The sequence below is a fragment of the Cetorhinus maximus genome, chromosome 14 (genome assembly GCF_964194155.1).
Source record: "Cetorhinus maximus chromosome 14, sCetMax3.hap1.1, whole genome shotgun sequence".
NCBI classification, from domain to species: domain Eukaryota; kingdom Metazoa; phylum Chordata; class Chondrichthyes; order Lamniformes; family Cetorhinidae; genus Cetorhinus; species Cetorhinus maximus.
In genome coordinates this window covers 82,054,076-82,080,384 of record NC_135892.1, presented here as the reverse complement: position 1 = coordinate 82,080,384, position 26,309 = coordinate 82,054,076, and the positions used below count along the sequence as shown (strand labels likewise).

General features: G+C 48.2%; 1 long non-coding RNA gene across 1 annotated transcript in view; it reads right to left on the bottom strand.

Annotated features, from left to right (window-relative positions):
- Positions 1 to 7,798: 7,798 nt before the first annotated feature.
- LOC144690152 (uncharacterized) overlaps positions 7,799 to 26,309 on the bottom strand; it is a 32,142-nt gene continuing 13,631 nt past the window's right edge. Inside the window, exon 2 of the long non-coding RNA XR_013578773.1 lies at positions 7,799 to 8,462. This is a non-coding gene — a long non-coding RNA (uncharacterized LOC144690152). The remainder of the gene's footprint in view (positions 8,463 to 26,309) is intronic.

Sequence of the window (26,309 nt, the reverse complement as noted above, 5' to 3'; positions counted from 1 at the left end):
GAACCATGAGCTTCTGGCCTAGAGGTGGGGCCACTACACTGCGGCACTAGCCCTCCATTATGTATGTCACCTGAATGCAGGTGGTGTAGCACGGGAACACAGCCAATAAGGTAAGTCATGTGCAATGGGAGGTTGCTCACATGCTACAGGGGACTGGTTGGGTACTTCACATTGCCTGTTTGTATGGTCTGCCAGCTCATTGTCATGAGTCAGGCACACAGTCAAGCTCTTTGTCACTCTTCTTATTGGCCGCGCCTTTCGTTGGGGGAGCAGGAAATCAGGCTTGACTGACACCACTTAAAGGCATCCAATACCTCTTAAAGGTAAGGTACATTCTGGCCATAGACCGCGTGGAAACGCTGTAAAAGGTCTGAAATTGCTGGGAGAAATATAGGGAGAGCACTCAGTGTCTTCAATTCAGTTCTGGAGGCCTTTAAGAGGCTGTAAAGAGGAGGAGTGAAACCTTGTCCACTCCAGGTAACACCTCAGCCACAAGTGGGAAGTGGTTGCTCAGAAGGTCAGTAGCTCTCAAGACATGGCTGCAACACAGGAAAAAGTTCAGTTATCTCGTCAGATTTGTCAGGGGAAGAACTGTGCAAGGAAGAACCTTACACCAGTTACTCTCCCCCTTCACAGCTGAGCCACCTGCCTCCCCTCTTCTTCACTCTTCTCCAATCAGTTCATGATACTCCACCTCACTTTGATCCTACTCAGACACACTGCATCGCCTACTCTCACACTATTGCAAACATCATTTTTCCCCCATGGTACATGTGAACACTTCGACCATGACTGGCACATTTTCTAAACGACTCATAAGGTTGTCACTGGAACACTATTTCATACAGGAGATGGTTGTGCACAGTATGCAGCAGGAAGCGATGACTTGAGGAGGAGGGAAAGCTCACCCGGATACCCTCTGCCCTCTGGAAGAAGACGGATTAGCCTTTACAGGCGGGGAAGAGTCGTGGTTGTAGCGAGTAGCAATTTTGAGATGTCACAAGGGAGCCAAGACTACTTACAGGAAATGATGACATTTCTGTCCAACATGGAGTGAGTGGTCAGCTCCATGAACATAATGGCGGTGCTCACAGGAGCCACTGCTGACAGCTCTTACAGCTGTTAATGGAAGCTCAGGTGGCTGTCAGCTTGGTTCTTGGGGCTACTGCTGACAGAGGCTTCCAGAGCCCCTTCTAGAACACTCTGATCTCGTGTTGAGCTATATGTGTGCTGAGGTGCAGTACCAATTGAGAGGCCTTGGCTCCAAGGGAGAGGTGCTTGCTGTCCTCTCTCAGGATGACAGCATGCCTGTTCCTCCACCACCCACTCTGCCCAGTGTCCTTGTTAGTGCCACATAATCAGATTGCCTCAGGCTACACTGAGATACTACAGTCTGCAGTCAGATCCTCAGGGCCCAGAGCTGCTCAAGGTTCCCCTCCAGGCCTATCTAACATGTCCACAATGCAAGTTCAGCAGCTTTCCACCTAGCAAGCTGTAGCCACAGGGATACACTTTGTAGGAAGGTTGGATAGGGAATTGAGCGCACAAGGTAGTGATTGTGCAAGAGTGATTCTTACTTTTTAGACAAGTGATGTACCTGTTCCTCCATAAGTGAAGAACCTCAGTGACTTCCCTGATACAGTATTACACAGCAAGCTGGGAGATGTCACCAATGCCACTGACTTCAGTCCGGAAGGAACCCATTGAAGAAAGCCACAGCCAGTAGTGTCCTTGCCCTACTCTGAGGCTTTTGTGGCTGCAGCCGCTGACATAACTAAATTACAATACCTCCTTGGTGAAGCAAAGGTGCCTCACACATTGCTGCTCAATAAGGCTGAGGCTTGCAAACTACTTCCTGAAGCGCCACTGTGCGCATGGCGTTCTGCAATATACCTTCCTTCTTCTCCCAGCTGCTCCTGTCCTCGCCTATCTCGCTACTCCCCTTCATCCTCCAGCCTCAATAGAACACCCTTCTGAAATAAAACTGTTTTGTAGGTAGACTAAATTTATTAGGAGATGTCACATGTCTGGTTGTGGAACGCAGAAAATAGGCAAATAAAATGCACATAAGTTAACCAGTAGCCTAAAAGCAGGGAACAAAGCTGTATGGACTTTATGAGCCCTTTTAAATAATGTCACTATTCATTGGATCCTTGCTGTCTGTTAACGTGATGAATTACACGTTTACCACATGATGTGTTTTTTTATGGGATGTGGGTGTCATTTATTGCTTGTCCACAATTAAGAGTCAACCACATTGCTGTGGGTCTGGAGTCACATGTAGGATAGCAGATTTCCTTCCCTAAAGGGACAAAGATGGGTTTTTACAACAATCAGCAATGGTTTCATGGTCATCATCAGACTTCTAATTCCAGGCTTGTATTAAATTCAAATTTCACCATCTGCCGTGGTGGGATTTGAACCCCCAGTACCCAGAGTATTACCCTGGGTCTTATGGGATACTAGCCCAGTGACAATACCACTATGCCACCACTGTCCCCTGGGCTAGACACTAGGGCAGACCAATTTCACACAAGCATCCTACAACGCATGTAGGGCCCTTATTTAAATTTATGAGCATTTTTAATATTTCCAGAGTGCCTCCTGATTATTTATGGAGGAGCCAGTGCAATGTGGTGAGCAGACAATGCGAGTGTGTGAATATAGCCCACCCTATAGGACCGTCAGACAACCCTTTTACAAAAGTGCTACCACTGAGCCAAATTGATACTTCAGAAGCTAAAGGAGGCAGAAAGATTTTTTTCAAAATTGGAGGAAGCGAGAAGCATGTTTAATATATTTTTTAAAAACAGACTATGTTAACAAACAAACAAGCGCTTTGAATCTTTGTCAAATAAAGGAATCCTTTCCCAATGATCTTTGCCCCATGTCAGCAGTTGACAACTTCAAACATTTGATTGCAGAATCACATTAAGGTCTTTCGAAATTACGATCTTTACATAAATACTAAGTTAACAAGCTTACAAGCTACAAAGAAGGGTGAATCACTTTCCAAAGCTCTGCTGGCAGACTGTGGGTTAAGGTGACCTTGGGAGATTTGATGAGTCAGCAGACAGAACCCTGCAGAGAGGGGGGAGGTCAGGTGGCTGTGGGAAACAAGTTCAAAATGTCCTTTGAGGCAGAAGTTTGAGTCACGGAGTATTTTAACTCCCTGAGCCCCATCTGTAGGCCGCCAGGCAGCTGCCTGCCCAGAATGAGCTGAAGGAGCCAGCTGGCTGACAGGTGGCAGCAGGAGTTTGGGCAAACAGAAGCCAGCGGCCTAGCTGATGCACAGGCAAGCAGGTAAGTGGTAAGGGAGGGATTTCAGGTAGAAGGGAAGGGGAGGAATTCAGGGCAGGGTAAGACCGTGACTTTCCTTGCAGCACCTGGAAGAGGACTCGTGCTATTCCTGGTTTCAGAAAAAAGACTTTCACTTGCCTTGGAGGGCCTTCAGTCAGATGTTTAGCGGAAGGAAGAGAAGGACAGTTACCAAGAAAAGCTGATTCACTCAAAACCAGTGCCTCCTCGTAATCAAACCTGGGTGGCATAGGCATTGCCTGTGGAGGTGCACTGGAATATAGCAGGCACAGTCATGGAGTGAATACAATAGTAATAACACATTTGGAAATTTATTGCTACAAGAAACCAAGCATGAGAGAGCAGGTATTTTAAAGTGCTGTGAAGAAATTCCTGTTACACACATGGGTTGGGATTTTCCGGCCCTGCCATGGCAGGACCCTCCCAGGGGGATGCGGAAGGCCAGCCAAAATTCCATTGACTTCCAGCGGGACCGGAAGATCACAGCGGCAGGCAGGGCCGGAAAAATTGCAGCCACATAAGCTGGTGTGTCATCTCTGCATAGCTCCAAGATACAATACTGATCAGAGACCTGGTGCTCCAAAGGAGACAGAGAAGAAAAATTGCAGAGGTAACCCATGCTGCTCTCAGCCATAGTAGACATTGTGATGACGGAGAAGCAAGCCACTAATCAAAGATAAATAAAGAAAGGCTTGAGGAGGAATTTTCCAAGCCCACTGCTGGCGGGCGTGATAATGGTGTGCGTGGAAAATATGGCGCGACCTGCTTCACGATGGCGTGAAGGCAGGTCGCAGTCGTCCGCTCAGCCTGCCAACGGCAGGCCACGTTTCCCGCCATCGGTCGGCGGGGAGCTAATTATAATACATCACCATATAATTAAAAGGCCATCCCGCCAGGCTCTTGGAACCCCGCCGTATCGTCTGTGCACGTCGGCGGGAAAGCACACCGACGTGTTCCACAACAGCGCGCAGGGGACGTGCACTTGGCGGCCTTCACTTTGGGGGAACTGAGGTGAGTGAGCAATAGCGTTCACCACAGCTCGTCTGTTGTTTACAGGCCTCAAGGGTGCCAGGAGGGCAGGGGCAACTGATGCTTGGCCCACAGGTGACTGTTGGGGGGGGAGATGGTGTCTGGGGGCAAGTGCTGGCCAGCCTCGGAGACGACTGCTGAGGTGGGGTTGTCCGGGGGGGGCAAGTGTTGGTCAGTCTAGGAGGTGACTGCTCAGGCCGGGGGGCGGGGGGGGGTGGAGGGGGGTGAGTGCTGCCCTGGTGCTGCATCCCACACACAGGCAATCGAGGTAGGGGGTGGGATAAGCGAGGGGAGTAGCCACACATTAGGGACATCTGTATAAACTGACCATGCCTCTACAACTAAGACAGATCAGGCACAGTCACAGTGATATGATTAGGGTCAGGCTCCTAGCCCGCCTGCCTGCCCATGCAAGCAACACAGAAGCACCAAAGGGCCACCAAGCTATCCATTCCTTGCCCACCCCCACCGCCTCCCCCAACCCTCCCAGCACAAACTTCGAGTCCACCACCACTTTATCGGACCGTGGAGCAGTCGGACTGCACATGTACAATCTCCTCACCAACGCTGGCCATGTAGCAGTCATTGCTGGAGGTGCTCACAACCCCTGGCAATCTCAGCATCCCGGTTTGGACCAGTGTCCCCCATGTCGCAGGTTGACAGGGCAGCCATGCAGCACACTCATCCCTGGCCATCCGAGAGGTGACCAGCACTCTCCAGGAAGCGTTAAGGGGAGGTCACACAGGGCCAGGAAAGGTGCTAAGTACAGCCATGATAACCACGTCTCTCTCTTTCATGCTGCAGGAGGACCACGTCAGGATCATGGATCCTGGTGACCTAGCTGTATGCCTGATGGCCTGCAGAGACCGTAGAAGGCAGAGGAGAGAGTGACTAAGACACCTGGCTGCGCAAAGCCAGGAGCAGCAACCTCATGAAGAAGGGGCAGCAGGGGCTCCCGCACACCCTGCCCAGGAGCGACAGCGAGCCCTGGCTGGCCGGTGCCTAGCAACACCCAGGGCCTATTGACGCCACCTGCTATTCCTGCAAATGACTGAGAACCAGTGTCACCAACGACTGCGCATGTATAGGGACCTGGTGGCTCACATCTGCCACTTACTGCAGGACTTGGCGCCAAGGGGACATGGAGGGCATCCACTGGAGGGCTGAGACTTGGAGGGCCCCAGCCTGCTTTCGGGGTCCTGCTGTGTGGCAGTGGCACCCTCCTTGATCTGTGAAGTTGGATCACTGGAGGTCACAGGAAGAGGGGATCCCAGAGTCACCTGGTTGGATAGCCCAGAGTGTGCACCTGCTGATCCTCCTCCCTATGGATGCCCAAGGGCCCCTGGCTGACTCCATGAGTGGAAGGGGTAGCTGGAGTGAGATTGAGCTGCCCACCACCCCTCTCGCGTACACACTGTTGGAGGCCAACTATGGCATCAGCGATAGAGTTAAGCCTGCACAGCAGTGCAGGAGTGAGGCCCTGGACCAAGGTCTCCAGGGCAGCTGCCATCCTGCCAGTGTTGACCTCGGTACGTTGCAATGCCGGCGCTATCACCTCAGCCTGAAGGCGGACAGACTCCTCCACCGTGCCTTGCAATCTGAGGAGTGCAGCTGCCATCCCTTCCTGGTGTTCCCGAGCTTGCCTTTGCAGCTCCAGCAACTGTGACATAACTGAGTCCAGAGGCTCATCATCTGACTCGGACTCAGCAACGTTCTGGCCTCCAGCAGCCCTCCGAGGGCCGGACACCTGGGATGTCCCTGCTGCCACCTGCTGTGGATCAGAAAGGGCAATGTGCCCACCAGACTGTGATCCTGAGGCTACTCTAAAGCCAGGTCCCACTGAGGTGTGTGTCTCTGCGCTGGTGGAGGGTGTGGGTGAGCGCTGTGGCGGGACTTCAGGGAGGATGCATTCAGATTCCTCTTCAGAGGTTCCTTCAGGGGCTTGATTGGAGGCCCTGGGTCATGGACTCTGTCGGCTGTTTTGCAGATGTTCCTGCGAAGCCAAGGAGAGATAATTAGTGCATGGCAGTGGCCTGTGAAAGAGGACACATCACTCACAGCATGGTTGTCTGATGGATGTTGCACTGCTGGATCCGCACTTGGTAGAGCAGCGCCGATCTCACCATCAGCACAGGAATGGTCCAGATCCTCGCCGGCCAGCTGGATGGCTCTGTTTTCAAATTCTGTCAGAAGTTTGATTTCCGGCATCCCTCCACCTGTCTGTGACCTTTCCCTCCTGTTGTGAGCCAGTTTGTCCTGCATGGATAGAGATGAGGAGAGTGTATCAGGACGCCTGCAGGGCCAGATGATAAGTATGTCTGGCCTGTGTGGATGGTGAATGGTCCCATGGATGGGATGAGGACAATGATGGTGTGTGTGAGAGAGTGAATAGTGATGTCCTTTGCACTGGCAGTGAGTGAGGGCCCTGTGGATGTGTGATGGGTTTGTGAATGTGTGAATTGGGAGTGATGAAAAGAGTGACTTACCCTGGCAGAACTGAGAAGATCATTCATCCTTTGGCGGACCTGGGTGGCTGTTCTCATCTGTAGGGCATTGGCGCTGACAACTGCTGCCACCACCTCCCAAGCTGGGTTGGTGACATTGCTACCCATCCTGCAGCCAGAGCGGTGGTAGAGCAAATCCCATTGGGCCTCCACAGCATCTAGCAGTCGCTCACATCGTTGAAGTGGGGAGCTGCAGTCTTTTTGCCTTTGCTGGCCATGTCTCCCAGGCAGTGGTGGTGAGCTGGTGGGGATGAATGCTTTGCTGGCGGCTGCCTTTTAAAGATGGCAGCCGGCGTGATGCAACAGCGGGGCGATGGCGAGCAGGCGAATGAGAGCCTGCCCGCCATGGAAACGGCATGTTTCCCGGGATTGCATAAATAATGAGGCAGGCTGGGAAGATACAGCCTGAAAGCCCGTCATTTTCGTCGGCCGGTAGGTCTCCATTTTACCCGCCCGCTACTGCTCTTAGTGCAATTCTGGGAAAATTCTGCCCTTGCACTTTTCACAACTACTGGACGCCTCAAAGCACTTTATGCCAATGAATTACTTTTGAAGTATAGTTACTTTCGTAATGTAGGAAACGTGGCAGACAATATGTGCACAACAATCTTCCACAAACTGCAGTGTCATAATTACCAGATAATCTGTTTTTGTGATGCTGATTGAAGGATAAATATTGGCCAGAACACCAGAGCCCTTAAGCCCTGAAGAAGAGTCAAAAGGACTGGAAACGTTCAACTCTGTTCCTCTCTCCACAGATGCTGTCAGGCCTGCTGAGGTTTTCCGGCATTTTCTGCTTTTACACCAGAGATAACTCCCTTGCTCTCCTTCGAAACAATGGCCAGAAAATGGTCCTTGTGGGAAGTTATCATGCATGGAGTCAATCCAGGATTGACAGGAAGGATATTAATGTCGCATTAGATGTACAACAATCTGTCAATACAATGTTATTTTTGAGCATTGTCTTTTTTTTATTGGAAAATATTTCCACAGGTGCTAGTGCACTCCGGAACTCATCCATGAGGTCAGTTTTCATGTTTGAACCTAGGCTGCAAGTGTTTGGCAAGAATAACATTTATATCAGATAAACAATCAAATCATTCTGAATAAAAAAAAATCTACCCATAGAATTGTATATGGCAGTGTAAATTCCTGGGACATTTTCTTGAAGTCATGGGCCTAGAATTATAGCTGGACAATTTGACTGGGTTCATTCAATTGTTGGATAGGCTTTGTTGGCAATTTGTTTTACCAATACTTTGTCTTCTCATGATTGCAGTCCATATCGATTATGCTGATCTGGCTTCATCCTGCTGAGTTGTGATGACAGAAATCACTTCTTGTGGTGCCTATGGCAGCCTGACCCAACTCTCTGCATCTGGCATCGATGGTCAGCATTTCAGAGACTCTGTCACAAAAGCTAGTGTAATTTTCTAACTCACTGTCTCTCAGTTCAAAGAATATCTACTGCTTTTAAGGCTGTATGTTACAATCCCTGCAATGCAGCTGGGGGAGTCACATGCTAGAAGGAAGGCACAGCACTGGTTATCTGAGCCATACTCCCTTTCAATGTATCTTCCCTGCTGGGAGCTCAGGTCTGGTGAATTTACCCTGTTGAAATAAAACAAAGAGAGAAGTTATTGTTGGTCCCCCGTTTAACAGTACAGTCTGGTGAACTAAGCTTTCATGCTGCATCAGCTAAAACAACTTCAACAACAACTTATATTTTTATAGCTTGTACTTATAGCTTCTTTAATGTACTAAAACATAAAGTGCTTCACAGGAGCCCTATAAAACAAAATATGACACCAAGCTACAAAAGGAGATTTTAGGTCAGATGACCAAAAGCTTTGTCAAAGAGGTAGTTTTATTTCCTGTATATGACACGTTCTTTGTTGTTTTTTTCCCTTACACTGATGAAAATAGGCTGAAGAAAACATGCAGAAAGAGGGCATTGGTTTGTTCTTACTGATCTTAGTGCTAAATAATTTGATATAAGATTAGGTTTCACCACCACAGTCTTTCCAGATTGTAATCAAGTTTTTTCTGGCGTTACACTTTAGTCTTTGATGTGTTTCTGGTGTCTCTCTCATTTCACCACTGATTACCAGTTTGCTTTATCTCATCACTTTTTCCCCCCTCGCAAAGTAAAGGAATTTCCATTGATATTGAGGCATTAGTGGCCACATCTTTTCCCATTTGCCAATTTTTGCAAAACTGTACGCGTAAGCAAACAGCGTTGCTGCATTCCGAAATGAATTTAGAAAAATTATCACTAAGCAACAGTCTTTAGCTTCTTTAGGCCTCTTTGGAGGCCAATTTGCTGAAACTCACTCAAAATTATACAGAGCGTCGAGAGAGGAACGTGTGTATCAAATGTCAGGTTACATCTGTTAGTTGTCAGCTCGAAGGAGTTTCCTAGAGCACAGTAGAATCATTGTTGGACGTCTCTTCGTACGACATGATGAAGAAGAGGGAGCTGTAGAGAGGGCATTAGGTAGTGAATAACTCTTGGAACAAGTTACTTCAGGAAATGGATCTACCAGAATATGATCAGCCAACTGGAGTGATGGAAGGCCCTCTCAAGTAAGTGTCATCGCCTGGTTTCTCCAAAGAGCTCCACAGCTGGCCTTTATTACTTTTCAGGGAACATATTTGCAATTGTAGAATTGATAGTTACTTTAATTTGCATAGGATTGCAAATGTTCCATTAGCCTCCCTTTTGGACAACCAACCTTTTCTTTTCTGCACAATAAAAGACCGATGTTGAAAAACATGTTATAAGTGAAATATTTTCAGTGTTCAAATGTGTGTTGTGTACACAGTTCTGATGCCCTTCTTCCATTGTGACTCATAAAGCTTTGAGTAGACCTGAACCAATACTAAGTCCTTCCTCAGGTAAGGGGGTAGGCAGTGATGGATAGCTGCTCAGCCTGCTTGAAAGCTACAGAGGATAAAAAAGGTCCATTAATTGTTTCTGAATTAGTGCCAAATTTTTTCTCAGTGTGACCCCATTTTAATGCCTCAGGCTTCATGTGACCCTGGCGGGGTGGGAGGGTTTGGGGTGGTGGAAGGTGTAGCTTCAGATTCTGACTTGGATGAGGCGAGGTGGTTCGTGGGGCTGTTAGCATTCAGTCCAAGCTTCATGGTAGCCATCGCTGCCTCGGACTTCGTGACACCAAAATCTCATCTTGTAATTCTACTGGGGGTCGCAACCCATAGTTTGTGAAGCTCTGGCCTAGATATCATTTGCAGAAGTCACTGTGGGGTCATTACTTTTATTGAGGTAGAAGTGGGAGAGAGGAGGACGCTGAGACAGACACCAGCACCTTAAAGAGCGGGAGAGAGGAGGACGCTGAGACAGACAGCGGCACCTAAAAGAGTGGGAGAGAGGAGGACGCTGAGACAGACAGCAGCACCTAAAAGAGCGGGAGAGAGGAAGACGCTGAGACAGACAGCAGCACCTAAAAGAGCGGGAGAGAGGAGGACACTGAGACAGACAGCAGCACCTAAAAGAGCGGGAGAGAGGAGGACACTGAGACAGACAGCAGCACCTAAAAGAGCGGGAGAGAGAAGGACACTGAGACAGACAGCAGCACCTTAAAGAGCGGGAGAGAGGAGGACGCTGAGACAGACAGCAGCACCTTAAAGAGCGGGAGAGAGGAGGACACTGAGACAGACAGCAGCACCTAAAAGAGCGGGAGAGAGGAGGACACTGAGACAGACAGCAGCACCTAAAAGAGCGGGAGAGAGGAGGACACTGAGACAGACAGCAGCACCTAAAAGAGCGGGAGAGAGGAGGACACTGAGACAGACAGCAGCACCTTAAAGAGCGGGAGAGAGGAGGACGCTGAGACAGACAGCAGCACCTTAAAGAGCGGGAGAGAGGAGGACGCTGAGACAGACAGCAGCACCTAAAAGAGCAGGAGAGAGGAGGACACTGAGACAGACAGCAGCACCTAATAGAGCGGGAGAGAGGAGGACGCTGAGACAGACAGCAGCACCTAAAAGAGCAGGAGAGAGGAGGACGCTGAGACAGACAGCAGCACCTAAGAGAGCGGGAGTGAGGAGGACGCTGAGACAGACAGCAGCACCTAAAAGAGCAGGAGAGAGGAGGACGCTGAGACAGACAGCAGCACCTAATAGAGCGGGAGAGAGGAGGACACTGAGACAGACAGCAGCACCTTAAAGAGCTATCCAGTCGTGTCCAATCTGTGACTCCGGTGCCGACCGATCATGTTTGGAGAAAAATCGAAGTGATACGTCACAGGAAAATAGGTAGTTGATTGTTTGGTGAGTATTTTTCTCATTTATCTTTCAAAGCTCGAGTCATTTTAGAAATTGTAAGGATTTATTAGCAGTGGAATATTTCCTTATAGTGGTAAAGTTTATTAGATTGGCTGGTGAGTATTTCCTATTTATCCTAACAAGGGAATATCAGTCAGGGTAAGTTGAACATTTATTGAAATAATAACAATAGCATAGGCAGGACTAGAGGCATAAATTAAAATTTAATCTGTAAAATACTTAATTAAACACCATTAAGATGGCAGTGCAAGTGATGTGTGGCAGCTTCAGAATGGGGGTGCTTGTGGACAGATGTGTAATCCAAGGCAAACACATCTGCAGTGAGTGTCTGTGGCAAGAGGAAATTGGGCTCAGAGTCATTGAGCTGGTGACCGAGCTGCAGACACTGTTCCAGGAGGCAGTCACACGCCTTATGATAGGGTCCTCTGATTTGGTCCATGGTCAGGGGCATGCTGGTGTGACTGAGAATGAGGTAGGTATGGGGATCAAGAAGGTAGAAGTGGAGGAGCCCCAGCCTTTGCAATTGTCCAACAGGTTCAAGGTTCTTGCAGCCTGTATGGATGAGAGTGGGGACTGCAGGGTGGATGAGTAAACTGACTGTGGCACTGTGGTACAGGAAGCCATTCAAGCGGGAGGAGATAATTGGAATGTAGTGGTGGCTCAAAGATTAGTGTGGGAGAAATTGCTTTCAATTCATGGGACACTAGCACCAGTACTTGGGAAAGTGGGAGCTGTATTGTTGGGGCGGATTGCACCTGAACCATGCTGGGAGCAGTGTTCTGGCAAATCGTAGTACAAGGGTGGTAGAGAGGGCTTTAAACTAAATAGTGGGGGCAAGGGATCAGGTGAGGGATGATGTGACAAATTCAAGAGAGAGGAAAAGGCAAGAGAGCAAGATAGCAACAAGGGTTAACCTGAGTATGGCAGGAAGAGACAGAGTGTACAAACGTAAGGGTGAGCCAGCAGATAAGTTCAGAGGTTGCAAAAATAATAAAAAGACAGAATCAAAGGCACTCTATCTAAATACACACAGCATTCACAACAAGGTGGATGAATTGACAGCACAAATGGAAATAAACACGTAAACATTACAAAGATGTGGCTGCAGGGTGACCAAGGCTGGGAACTGAATGGTTAAGGGTATACGACTTTTAGAAAGAATAGACAAAAAGTTAAAGGAAGTGGGTTAGCGCTGTTAAACAAGGATGAGATCAGTGCATTAGTGAGAGAGGATCTTAGATCAGAAGATTAAGATGCAGAATCAGTTTGGGTGGAGCTGAGAAACCACAAGGGACAGCAAACATTGGTGGCCTATAAACAAATCCTACCAAACAGTAGTGATAATGTAGGGCATAGCCTAAATCAGGAAATTAGAGGTGCATGTATCAAGGGTAATACAGAAATCATGGGGGACTACAATCTACACATAGACTGGGTAAACCTAATAAGTGCTAATGCTGCAGAGGGCAAATTCCTGGAATGTATACAAGATGGCTTTTGAGAATGGCATGTTGAAGAACCATCTCAAGAATGGGTTATTTTAGATCTAATATTGTAAAATGAGAAAGGGTTAATTAATAATCATGTTGTAAAGGAGCCTTTAGGAAAGAGTGACCATAACAGGATGGAATTTTACATGAAGTTTGAAAGTGATGTACTTCAATCTGAAACTAGGGTCCTAAATCTAAACAAAGAAATCTCTAAAGGTTTGAGAGGAAAATTGGCTATGTTAGGTTGGGAAACCACATTAAAAGTATGATAGTAGACAGGCAATGGCTAGCATTTAAAGAATTAATACATGGTTTACAACAAATTTGCATTCCTTTGAGGCAAAAAAAACCAGCAAGAAAGGTGATCCAACATGGCTAACAGAAGACGTTAAGGATTGTATTAGATCAAAGGGAGAGGCTTATAAAGTTACTAAAAAAAAAGTAGTAAGCCTCAGGATTGGGAGAATTTTAGGATTAAGTAAAGGAGGACAAAGAAACTGGTAAAGAAAGAGAAAATAGAATATGAAAGTAAACTAGCGAGAAACATAAAAACAGACTGTAAAATTTCTATAGGTATGGAAAAAGGATAAGATCAGCAAAGACAAATGTGGGTCCGCTATAGGCAGAGACTGGAGAATTTACAATGGGGAATAAGAAAATGGCAGAGAAACTAAACAAATACTTTGGGTAGAATCTTCTGTTCTGGAGTCTAAGTCCGGTGGTGGGTAGGAAAGTCAGCGTGATTCCCATGGGGCGGCTGAACAGACACGATCTTCTGCTGTCCAGCTCGTTAATTGTGCATCGCGAGGAACATGGCAAATTTCATGGTGGGCTGGGCAGGAGGTCACCTGCCCTGCCATCAGCTCATGGGGTTGAGGGTCCAGGCACCAAATTTAAATGGCACCCATACAGCCATTCACTCATTGCAGCCCAGGAGCTCTGCATTACTCTTCCAGAATTCTTGTGGCTGCAGCTTGTACTGGAGAAGCTCGTAGATGTGAGCAACCATATCCTGGGGCATACGAAGGTGCCTGAGGCATTACCTTTTGCTCACTTCTACATAAAAACATCGCATTCAATACACTCATGGTCGGGCTAATGCTCACCACTACAGTGGGCCCTGTTAGCCAGCATCTTGGCCTCCTTGAGGTCCCACTGCCTCTTGCTGCTCAAGCCCATGGTCCTCCTGGCGCTGTGCCAAACTTTTCCTCATCTGGATGACAACCATATGCAAGAAGCCTCCCTCTGACACTATTCCACTTGCCTCCACTACCCTTGAGACTCTATAGCAAGACCATTGCCTTCGCAGCATAGAAAGATTAACCACACGAGCCCTTGTCAGCCATGACCATTCACCCAGAAGGCTGCAGGTTTGGAGTCTCGAGTTGGCTACCATCCACCTGCTGTGCCCCTTGGAAGCATCCACCTCTCCCCCTCTTTTCATCTCTCCCTCTGACTGCAGCAGATGGCAAATGGCACAGAATAAATGGCAGCTCCACACCTTGCTAGGATCTCGATGTTACCAGGCCCATGAGTCAGGAACAAACCTGCTGCTGTGTGGGCTGCACCATAGAGGGGAGCATGGTTGACATCCAATTGGCTCATAATTATTAGGGTGTCCCTTTACTCATCCACTTGTGCTGACCTTGAACTCCACACATCCAAAAAGACCCTCCTTCGTGTTGGGTTCCTATGACATGAAAATAAATCCAACATTGTATGTTCAAAACTTTATTCTTCTTGCTATTTTTTTAAAAATGAATTTTCTGCTGAGCCAAAAAGGATGGCTGCCAGAAGTCCCATGACCACAAGATTGACAGGGCATCTCGATCTCACTGCAGCTGCCCCTTCTCCTGAAGAAGTCAGCCAGGGGCTGTTGGGCACCCAGAGGGAGGAAGACCAGCAACCCGATATCCCAGGGCCATTCCAGGTGACTCCGGGAGTGTCCAGCCGATCCAAATCCCCACTTCCTATAACCCCATCAGCTCCAGCTCCACAGGCCGAGAGGGTGCAACTGGCCCACAGTGAGATCCCGAAGGCAGGGCAGAGTCCTCCAGGTCTTGGCCCTCCAGAGGACGCCGCCAAGGTCATCACAGGCAGGGCATGGCAGTCAGCATGCTACCTCCACCTCTGCTGTGGATGTCGGGGGAGCACCGAGATGTAATGCCAGAAGGGAAGTGAAGAAGATGTAATTGCACAACGTGGACATGGGTGTTAAACATTTGTACATAGTGTTCACAAATACACTCCCAATTATTTTATGTCTCCGTGTATATGCCTCCTTCTTATGAAGAGCTGTGCTAATGTCAATCAGATGTAAAACCTTGGTTCCTGCACAATTGTCGGTATCCTGGCCCTCTTCTGTGCTGTGTGTTACCTTCTGACTACAGTAACTGTCCCGTTTCAACATCACTCTCCAGATCATTAATGCCTGCATCGTAAAGTGTGGTTGCTGCAAGAATCTCATACCCAGGCGTCGCAGGGTCCCATGATGTGCTGTGTTGGCTCTGCACCGTTGAGGCAGAGGTGTCCCCCATCCTGAGAGGTGAAGGTGTGATATTGAAGGGAACAGGTGATGACGCTTGTATGTACTCTGAAACTCCATGGAGCAGGATTTTACGTCCCGCGGGTGGGCGTGCGCCCAACCTAATCGGGAATAAAACCGCGCGAGATGACGTCAGGCGAGTGTCCCGATGTATTCGCACACTTGCGCAATATTTCACTCGGAAGGCATGCGTGGCAGTTGGAAGCACACCCGCTGACAATTAAGCGGGCAATTAAACCCATTAACGGTGCAATTGTCTGTGATTTTTCACGGCCGCCCAACCTTACAGCTGGCAGATGGGCCAATCGGCCAGGCGGCCTTTACATTTTTCATGAACCTCATCCAAGGGCGGGATGAAATCTCCAGTAGGAAATAAAATAAAAAGAAATACCTGGGCACAGCGTTTCTATGAGGTTTGCTTTCAGGTGTGTGATTGTGCTGCATGGACAATTTTTCCAGCTGTTTCGTGCTTTATTTTATTATTTACAGGTCTGCAGCTCCCTGAGGCAGCTGTCTGCCTTCAGGGAGCTCTCTCACAGCGCTCACCCGCACTTGCAGTGATGTCGTCACCCGGCCCCCTTCCCGCTCCCACCCTGGCAGCTCTGAGCTTTGCTGCGCCTGTTTCACATTGGCTGGCTGTTAATTGGCCAGCCAGTGTGAAATCGTGGTCGGGGTCCTGTTCCCCAACCGCTCCCAGGCACTCATGATCCGAAGGAAAGATTCATGCTCGTGCTCTGAGCCTCTTTGCAGAGATTATGTACGCTGCCCTCAGCCTGACAGGTGTCAAACATTCCTTGATGCAATATGATGATCTCAGCTCAAAGCTCGGAAAACCTTGCCACTCAAGTGGATGCTTGTATGCAGGCACTGAGATGCCCAACCTTGAGCATCTGCAACCCTGAACTTGTAACTATTGCTGGGAGAATGGTATTGTCACAAAGCTGATGGACGGCGATGTTCATCCCATCGCCTTCACTCTCCAGCAGCTTGGAAATGGTGATCTCCAGGGGCCACATCAGCCTTTAGGCCTGCACTGGAATTGCTCATTGTTGCTTCTCGCGATGCACCGAGGACCAATGCAATAGGATCAAGCCAGAACAGGGCTCCTTATAAGCCAGGATGCGTACCCTTGAGGGCTTCATATTGCCTGATAATTTTGGACTTCACAAGGGCAAAGTCTGGCCATGAGGACACACTGCTTGTATGTCAGAGGAGGCATCTCAATGTCACGTAGCTAAGTGTCTGGCCTCATCATGCTCAGATTAATGAAACTCTTCAACCCGAACTGAAACTGCCAGATGAGAGTGCCATTTCTGGCGGCGGGGGGGGGGTGGTGCTAGAGGCCACTGAGTCATCTGTACATGCTGTTACACCAGTGGGATTTCATCGGGCCCCTTGTCCCAAGTGTAACGTTTCTCTCTCAGCAACAAGGTAACACATCATGCGTGGCTGCCTTGGCCATGATGGACCTCACCGAGGAACCTTGTTGGATTGAAGGCATGCAGCCAATATCGCACTCACGATTGTCCAAGTGCCCATGCGTCTTTTAGGGTGGTGCTGCGACTGGGATGCTGGATGAATGCGTGAGGATGCAGCAGTTTCTGATGTCTGAGGCTGGAAAGACCTCCTCCAGGTAGCACATCATCTCAGGACTGACATACACCCTCAAGGCTTCCTCATCCTTCAAAGTATCAGGGTGATGTGAGCAAGCTGTGCAATGATGCACTGTCTTCTGGAAGTTCACTGCTGAAATTAGAGGATTAGCAATAATTGTCTTCAGGCTGGCCCATGTTGGAGGGGACTTGTCCAGGAGTGTCCTCACTGCATCTCATCATCCTCCTCCTGAAATCTTCTGGCCATGAGAGTCTCACGAGCACACCTGCCTCATCTGGCCAGTGCAATGGCCTCTCCGCCTGCCTCCTCAGCTTCCAGGACCTCATCATCCTCATCCCCTTCGACTTTCTTCTCATTAGAGGAGACGTGCAGCTCTTTCATCTCCTCATCAGCCAGGTCAACCTCTTTGCATCGCCAGGATGTGGAGCGCGCAGCAAGTCACAATGATGCGTGGCACCGCGTAGGGGCTGTACTGATGCACTCCGCCAGATCTATCCAGGCATCAGAATCGCATTTTCAGAATCTCTATGGTGTGCTCCACCAAAGTCCGGGTTACGTTCCCTCAGCAGGGGTCTGAGGCCGCCGCATGGGCGTCATCAGCCACAACCCTTGTGGGCAGCCCTTGTCCCCGAGGAGCCAACCCAGCGTCCTGTGTGGTCCCTGGAAGATGTCAGGGATCCGAGACCTCCTGGGGATGTAGGAATCGTGGACACTTCCGGGATATGCGCAAATGTGCATGAGACATTTGCTATGGTTGTAGGCCAGCTGAACATTGAGGGAATGGAAGCCTTTGCGGTTGACGTACTGGACTGCTTGTTGCCAGGGAGATTTAAGGGCCATGTAAGTGCAGTCGATGGCACCCTGCACCTGTGGGAATCCAAAAATCTCAGCAAAGCCCAGTGCTCTTGCGCCCTGGCTTGCCTGATCTCTGTCAAAGTTGACAAAATCGTGTGTCTTGGTGAAAATGGCGTTTGTGACCTCTTGGATGCATTTGTGGGTGGAAGCTTGCAAAATCTTGCAGAGGTCCCCAGTGCCATAGAAGTTCACTGGCAGTGGATCCCCTCCAAGTCCTCGTGGCACCAAATCCTGCAGAAGGTGGCATATGTGAGTGACCAATTCCCTTGACATGCACAGGCGTCGCCTGCAGGTAGCACACGCAACGTCTGTAGACCCTGGATCTAGCGAGGCTTCTCCACATGGAGATCACCCTCTGCATCCAAAGAAGGCCCTGCTGCCCCTTGGTATTGAAGGTTCTGCTCCTCACTTTTGTGAGCCAGGTGTCTCCGTCGCATTCTCCTTCTTCTTCTCTCCTGCCTATAAGCAATAATACATGCAGCGATAACAACGAGCTCCATCTTTATGATGGTTTCCTCACTGCAGTATCAATGAGAAAGACGCAAGAATCAGCATCTGCTTCCTGAGGTCCACTTTTAGTCAAGGCATTGCCTGTGATTGTGGCCTCAAGGCCCATTTATGCGTGCCGGAGAGCCTGGCCCCTGAAATGATGCCCAGTGGGGTCATGGATTCATGGGATGTGTGCGTCGCTGGCTAGGTCAGCATTTATTGCCCATCCCTAATTGCCCTTGTTCAGAGGGCATTCAAGAGTCAACCACATTGCTGTGGGTCTGGAGTCACATGCAGGGCCAGACCAGGTAAGGACAACAGATTTCCTTCCCTAAAGGGCATTAGTAAACCAGATGGGTTTTTACAACAATCGGCAATGGTTTCACGGTAGACTTTTAATTCCAGAGTTTTAAAAAAAAATTTAATTCAAATTCCACCATCTGCTGTGGCAGGATTCGAACCCGAGCCCCAGAGCATCACCCTGGGTTGCTGGATTACTAATCCAGTGACAATACCACTACGCCATCGCCTCCCCGCATGAAGGTTGGCCACAATTCCCCCTCCCGCCCCCCCACCCCCCTCCCCCCACCCAACCACCCCAACCCTCCAAACCCGCCCCAACCCACATGCTAACTACCGACAGTTTCGGCCACTCGACTGGAGGTTCTTGTCTCATCTCAGGCACTGGCATCATCCTAACCTGCCCTCCAAGACGACACAGTTTGATATGACCATGAGAGGGAATGTTCGATGTTTACCTTGCAATAATATAGGAGGTTCAGAGCATTCCCCTCAGTCACCCAATAGCTCTGCTGTTCCATAAGACCCTGTTGATTTTGAAGGCTGCACACGAGGGGTTAAAGCTAGGGGAGCAATCATCGCCACTTTGAGGAATCAATGTTGCTTGAGCAGGCATAATTGCTTCACTTGCTTGACTCCATGCATGTCAATTGAGCTGATGTTAAACTGTCTCAGCTGTGGCAGTGCCCTCATTTTTTTAACTTATTTTCCAGCTGGATGGCCGTTTACTTCCCCAACCCAGCACCCCCATCCCCCAAGTCATGTGTTTGTGTGCAATCTTCCCCGCTCTTCGCTCCCAGTGGAGCCCTTGCCCCGAGGCCCCTCCCCTTTACTGAGTGCTGCTTTGCCCCTTTAAGAATGGAGCTCTAGTCCTGCAGCACAGTAAAAGCCTGAACACTGGCCTGATCACTGTGCAGACTTGCTAGAGAGAGACCCCCATGAATCCGCAGTGGCGCTTATTTCGAAGCCGTGCGCTGATCCCCACAAGTGCCGCACCAAGTTGTGTGAACTAACCTCAGAGTTCCCAGTGAAGCGCAGTCACCAGCTGCATGTTGTTTAAATGCTGTTGTAAAACACGTCATTCTGATTTCATGCCGACGTGGGATTTAAATTCAACGTAGGGGGGCTGATTCATGAGAGTAGGCATCATAATGAGATGCCAATATATGATAATGATATTTGTGACATTCGGCAGTGGGAAACAAGGCCCGCCATTGATAAGGGAGCACACAATCGCTTCCCACTTTTATGTCATCAGAAATCACATCTCGAGCCTTCTCATGGGATTTTGCGATTGCGCCCGCCATGATGCCCGCCTCAATTGGGAGCAGAAAATCCCAGCCATAGCAGTGGCAATTGATGCTGTGATAACTTCCAGAGCACCCATAAGACTCATGTATCTTGCCAAGTGGTCAATCTCTGCAACCTAGATATTGAGCATAGGTAGGTCATTCAACTGTGGTTGGCATCATAGTCAAACATTATCCTGTACTCACTCAACATCCAAACACAAACACTTCCAGCAAGGAACTCTGGACAGTGATTCTCATATTTGTCTTTGTAAATATAGATTACTTATTGACAGGAAAAGTCCTTGGTCTCTGCAAATGACACAATCATCACAGGGTCTTTGTTCCAGATGAGAACGCTTCTCCATCTAGTGTTAAGATGAATATACCACTGACCAATCTTCCCTGCCCTAACCCAGGGATACCTTCACTTCTTGTCCAGCTGAGATCAACTGATGCAGCACAGATCAGTGATCAATGTGGGACATTCCAGAGAGAATTCCTCAACAGTTAAAGTTGATGAAACATCAGTGAAGCCCCCATTTTGGACAGTCTAACAACTAGTACACTGAATGATGCAACAAGGCATCAGGGCGTCGATTCACAATTTCATCATCAAGGTTAGGGAATTTGATGGCAAATGGCAAAAAATAAGTCTGACTTGCCAGCTGAAAATATTTTCACACTTTTATGTGGAATTGCAGAAGCCAATTCCTAAGATGTTGGTCAGATTTTGCTTGTGGCGGGAATCAGCTTCCTGATATTCTGGGAACACTGAAGAGATAATTTCGGGAATGAGGTTGTGCTGCCAGTTGCATGTCAGGCATTCAAGACCACACCGTGCGCGCATTATTTACTGAAATGGTCGGAAAATCCTGCTCAGCCCTTACCCACCTTTCTGGCAGGCACTGTCAATGAAGTTAGAAAATTATCGTTCAAATGCTGGGAATTTTCAGGACCAGCCATCAACCCAGATCGGTCAGTAAAATACCTGGGGCTGGATTTTCTGCCCTCAGCAGGGCCAGGAGCAGAGGCAGACAGGAACTAAAATTAGTCCTGCCGACTGGCATGCCAGTTCCTTGGCTCCATCCTGCCTCTGGCAGAGGCTGCATTGGGAACAGCAGGCCAATCTGCTGGATGTGGTGGGTAACCAATCAGGCTCATTAGACCTTCATTGAGGCTGAATTTTCCAGCTGGCCTCTAGGTTCCCACGGTGGGTGAGGGCCAGTTCGGGTGCCGGGAGGCAGCCTCCCAGTGACAGACTGAGCAACTATTCCTTCAGACAGGCCTAGAGCCCCCCCCACCCCCAGCCCTTCTGGGTGCAGGAGCAGCCACAGGCCGCTGCGAAGAGGGCCTGCACACATTCCCCTGCCCCAAACCCCCGGTGGTGGCCCGGCTGCGGAATCTATTTTTTAATTGAATATTTTCAAAAGTTGGAGAGGACGCCTCTCTCTTACTTAACTTCCCTTGCTGCTCCACTCAAGTTGGAAGGTCTCTGATTGGCCCTTCAGCTTTGAGAGTCCACCCATGTCCTTAATTCTACAAAACCTGCACTCTGGCCATTAATTGGCCTGTCCCGGGGACGCAAACTGGAGGAACAGCACCTCATCTTCCGACTAGGCACTTTACAGCCTTCCGGACTGAATATTGAATTCAACAACTTTAGATCATGAACTCTCTCCTCCATCCCCACCCCCTTTCCGTTCCCCCTTTTTCCAATAATTTATATATATTTTTCTTTTCTTACCTATTTCCATTATTTTTAAATGTATTCCCATCCATTGTTTTATCTCTACCTCTTAGCCTATTTCGATCCCTTCCCCCCACCCCACCCCCACTAGGGCTATCTGTACCTTGCTCAACCTGCTTTCTACCCTTAATGTCACCTATTATCACATTCCTTAGATAATATCACCACCGTCAACACCTCTTTGTCCTTTTGTCTATGACATCTTTTGGCTATCTCCACCTATCACTGGCCTCTATCCAGCTCTACCTGTCCCACCCCCACTTAAACCAGTTTATATTTCACCTCTTTTCTATTTTTCCTTAGTTCTGATGAAGAGTCATTCGGACTCGAAACGTTAACTGTGTTCCTCTCCACAGATGCTGTCAGACCTGCTGAGTTTTTCCAGGTATTTTTGTTTTTGTTTTGGATTTACAGCATCTGCAGTTTTTTGCTTTTATCACGAGTAAGTCACTGTTTCCCCCGGGGGCAGTTTGAAACATGGAAACAATCCCCATCTCTGTTTCCCAGCCCCAGAGTGAAAAGTCAGCCACTAAATCAAAAGTTAGTCACAAAGCCATCAAACATATGCAAAATAGCAACTTAATTCCTTTTGACAACTAGATTAAAGGCAGGAGAGAAAACAACCGGTCAACTCCCTTCAACTTAGATCCAAATGATTTAAAGACAACAATTTGTCTCAGTTACAAATATTTAACATTTTAGTTATGGCATCTCTTTCTTAAAAGGCAGTAATACCGCAGTACAATAATTTTTCCTATTTCTTTGCCTCTCTGGTGTTAAGAGCAGGCAGGTTACTTCCACATAGAATTCATGAGCGGCCACATGAGTACATCACTCTACTGCATGACTGTCTCATAAAGCAGCAGCAGTCTTCAGAGATGATAAATCTGGACAGAATAAAGCTGCTATGCTGTCTGAATCTTGAAAAAGTAACTCAAATAAACTCATAAAATTGGCCAACATGAAATATAAACAAGATACATTACAGGGCTCGGATTTACAGAAAAATAAACTCTGAGTGAATCAGGCCAGCTTCACTTACTTCCCTTTTGTCTTTGTGAGTTATGGAGCTCCTAATGCCACTAGTTGGTTTATTTTTCAGTAAACCACCGAGACCTTCATGTTTCATCTGTTTTCCTAATAAATCTATCACTCCAAGAATGTTCTTATTTAGCTGCACTGCAAAATATTGTTTTAAGCAATATTTAAAACTGTCGTCACTTCCATAACTTGCAATCTCTTCAAGTGAGCCACGGTTTGCAGTTCAAGCTGGGTTTCACAGTGATCGGGGAGGTGGTGGCGTAGTAGTCACCAGGACCAGTAATCCAGGAGCCCAAGCTAATGCCCTTTGGACATGGGTTTGTATCCCATCGTGACAGCTCGTGGAATTGAAATTCAGCTAATAAATCTGGGATTTTTAAAAAAAAGCTAGTCTCGGTAATAGTGACCATACTGTCGATTGTCGTAAAAACCCATCTGGTTCACGAATGCCCTCCAGGGAAGGAAATCTTACCTGGTCTGGCCTACATGTGACTCCAGATCCACAGCAATATGGCTGACTCTTAAGTGTCCTCCGAAGTAACCTAGCAAGACACTTGGTTGTATCAAAACTGCTACAAAGTCTACAAAAAGGAATGAAACCAGACAGATCACCCAGCATTGACCTAGGCACCAGAAACAACAATGGAAAACTCAGCCCTGTCAACCCTGCAAAGCCTCCTTACTAACATCAGGAGACTTGTGCCAAAATTGGGAGAACCATCTCACAGATTAGTCAAGCAACAGCCTGACATAGTCGTACTCACAGAATCATACCTTACAGATAATGTCCCAGACACCACCATCCCTGGATAAGTCCTATCCTACCAACAGGACAGACCCAGCAGAGGTGGGAGCAATGTGGTATACAGTCGGGAGGGAGTTGCCTTGGGAGTTTTCAACATCGACTCTGGACCCAGTGAAGTCTCATGGCATCAGGTCAGACATGGACAAGGAAACTTCCTGCCGATTACGACCTACCACCCTCCCTCAGCTGATGAATTTGTACTCCTCCATGTTGAACACCACTTTGAGGAAGCACTGAGAGTGGAAAGGGCACAGAATGTACTCTGGGTGGGGGGCTTGAATGTCCATCAGTAAGAGTGGCTCGGTAGCACCACTACTGACCGAGCTGGCCGAGTGCTAAAGGATATGGCTGCTAGACTGGGTCTGCAGCAGCTGGTGAGGGAACCAACAAGAAGGAAAAACGTACTTGACCTCATCCTCACCAATCTACCCGTCACAGGTGCATCTGTCCATGACAGTATTGATAGGAGTGACAACCACACAGTCCTTGTGGAAACGAAGTCCCGCCTTCACATTGAGGATACCCTCCATCGTGTTGTGTGGCACTACCGCCGTGCTAAATGGGATAGATTTCAAACAGATCTGGCGACTCAAAACTGGGCATCCATGAGGCACTGTGGGCCATCAACAGCAGCAGAACTGTACTCGAACACAATCTGTAACCTCATAGCCCAGCATATCCCCCACTCTACCATTACCACCAAACCAGGGGATCAACCCTGGTTCAATGAAGAGTGCAGGAGGGCATGCCAGGAGCAGCACCAGGCATATTTAAAAATGAGGTGTCAACCTGGTGAAGCTATAACGCAGGACTACTTGCATGCCAAACAGCAAAAGCAGCAAGTGATAGACAGAGCTAAGCAATCCCACAACCAACTGATCAGATCTAAGCTCTGCAGTCCTACCACATCCAGTTGTGAATGGTGGTGGACAATTAAACAGCTAACTGGAGGAGGCTCCACAAATATCCCCATTCTCAATTATGGGGGAGCCCAGTACATCAGTGCAAAAGACAAGGCTGAGGCATTTGTAACCACCTTCAACCAGAAGTGTTGAGTGGATGATCCATCTCAGCCTCCTCCGGAGGTCCCCAGCATCACAATTACCCGTCTTCAGCCAATTCAATTAACTCCATGTGATATGAAGAAACAGGTGAAGGCACTGGATACTGCAAAGGCTATGGGCCCTAACAACATTCCAGCAATATTTCTGAAGACTTGTGCTCCAAAACTAGCTGCGCCCTTAGTCAAGCTGTTCCAATACAGCTACAACACTGGCATCTACTCAGCAGTGTGGAAAACTGCACAGACATGTCCTGTCCATTAAAAGCAGGACAAAACCAACCCGGCTAATTACCGCCCCATCAATAATCATCAGCAAAGTGATGGAAGGTATCGTTAACAGTGCTAACAAGTGGCACTTATTCAGAAGCAGCCTGCTCAATGATGCTCAGTTTGGATTCCACCAGAACCACTCAGCTCCTGGCCTCATTACATCCTAGTCCAAACATGGAGATGTGCCTAGTTGATGATAGTCGTACCTGTGAAACTTGAAGGTGAAAGCTGTTGCCAGATAGGACTCGTGACCTATTCAGCACGAATAAGGAACAGCACATTGTCGAACTGTGTAGCTACATAGTGCACATATGTGTGGGGAGTGATATGAAAGCTTGTGATTAGGAAAGACATACCTTTGTTGTATTGACTATTTAAAGTGATTTTTTTTTAAATTTGAAGTATCATTTAGCCTGTTAATTCATGTGTAATTTTCATTGGTTCTGATTCATGTTAAGATAAAAGCTACAACAATGGAATTTTGTTGGTAATTTCTTCATTTGGGGGTCATTCAGCAAATTTGGTTATTTTGGTTTACAGTTTCCCCACAAAGATCGTAACAGTATTTATAGTCCTTCTGAATACAATCCACACTGCTGGTACCACTTCAATCAGTTGAAATCTGTTACAGAATCACAGAAATGTTACAGCGCTGAAGGAGACCATTTGGCCCATCATGTCTGCACCAGCTCTCCAAATGAACAACTCATCTGGTTCTATTCTCCCTGTAACCCTGCACATTCCTTCTTTTCAAGTAACTAATTCCTTTTTGAATGTTTCAAATGGAGCTGCCTCCACCAACGCTGTCAGGCAGAGCATCCCAGACCCTAACCACTCCCAGCGTTAAAAAGCTTTTCCTCATATCACTTTTGCCTCTTTTACTAATTACTTTAAAGCTGTGCCTTCTCATTCTCAATCCTTTCATGAGCGGAAACAGTTTCTCCCTATCTACCTTGTCCAGACCCCTCATGATTTTGAATACCTGTATCAAATCTCCTCTCAGTCTTCTCTTCTCCAAGGAAAACAGTCCTAACTTCCCCAATCTGTCTTCATAACTAAAGTTCCTCATCCTTAGAACCACTCTCACAAATCTTTTCTGCACTCTCTCCAGTGCCTTCACATCCTTTCTAAAATGCGGCACCCAGAACTGTAACACAATACTCCAGCTGAGGCCGAATTAGTGACTTATACAAGCTCAACATAACCTCTTTGCTCTTGTACCCTATGGGCAGGATTTTCACCTTGTCGGGTGGGCAGGCCCGGGAGCAGTCGTGAAACTGACCGCCACCCGCGATCGGGCCCCAAACTGGATTTCACGCTGGCTGACCAATTAACAGCCAGCCAGCGTGAATCGCGCACTGCAACGCTGAGCGCCACTGGGGTGGGGGCGGGAGGAGGGCGAGGGCAGATTTTTGTGCATGCGCGAGGGTGCACGCACTGAAAACTCCCTGAAGGTACAGAGCTGCCTCAGGGAGCTGAAGATTTTTAAAAACATAAATAAAAAATTTTTAAATGTTAAAAACATGTCCCCTCATGTGACCCTGTCCGTCTAATTCGGCCCATGGATGAGGTTTCATAAAAAATCCAAAGGCCGCTTGGCCTTCTCGCCCGCCCACCAACTGAAAGGTTGGACGGACAG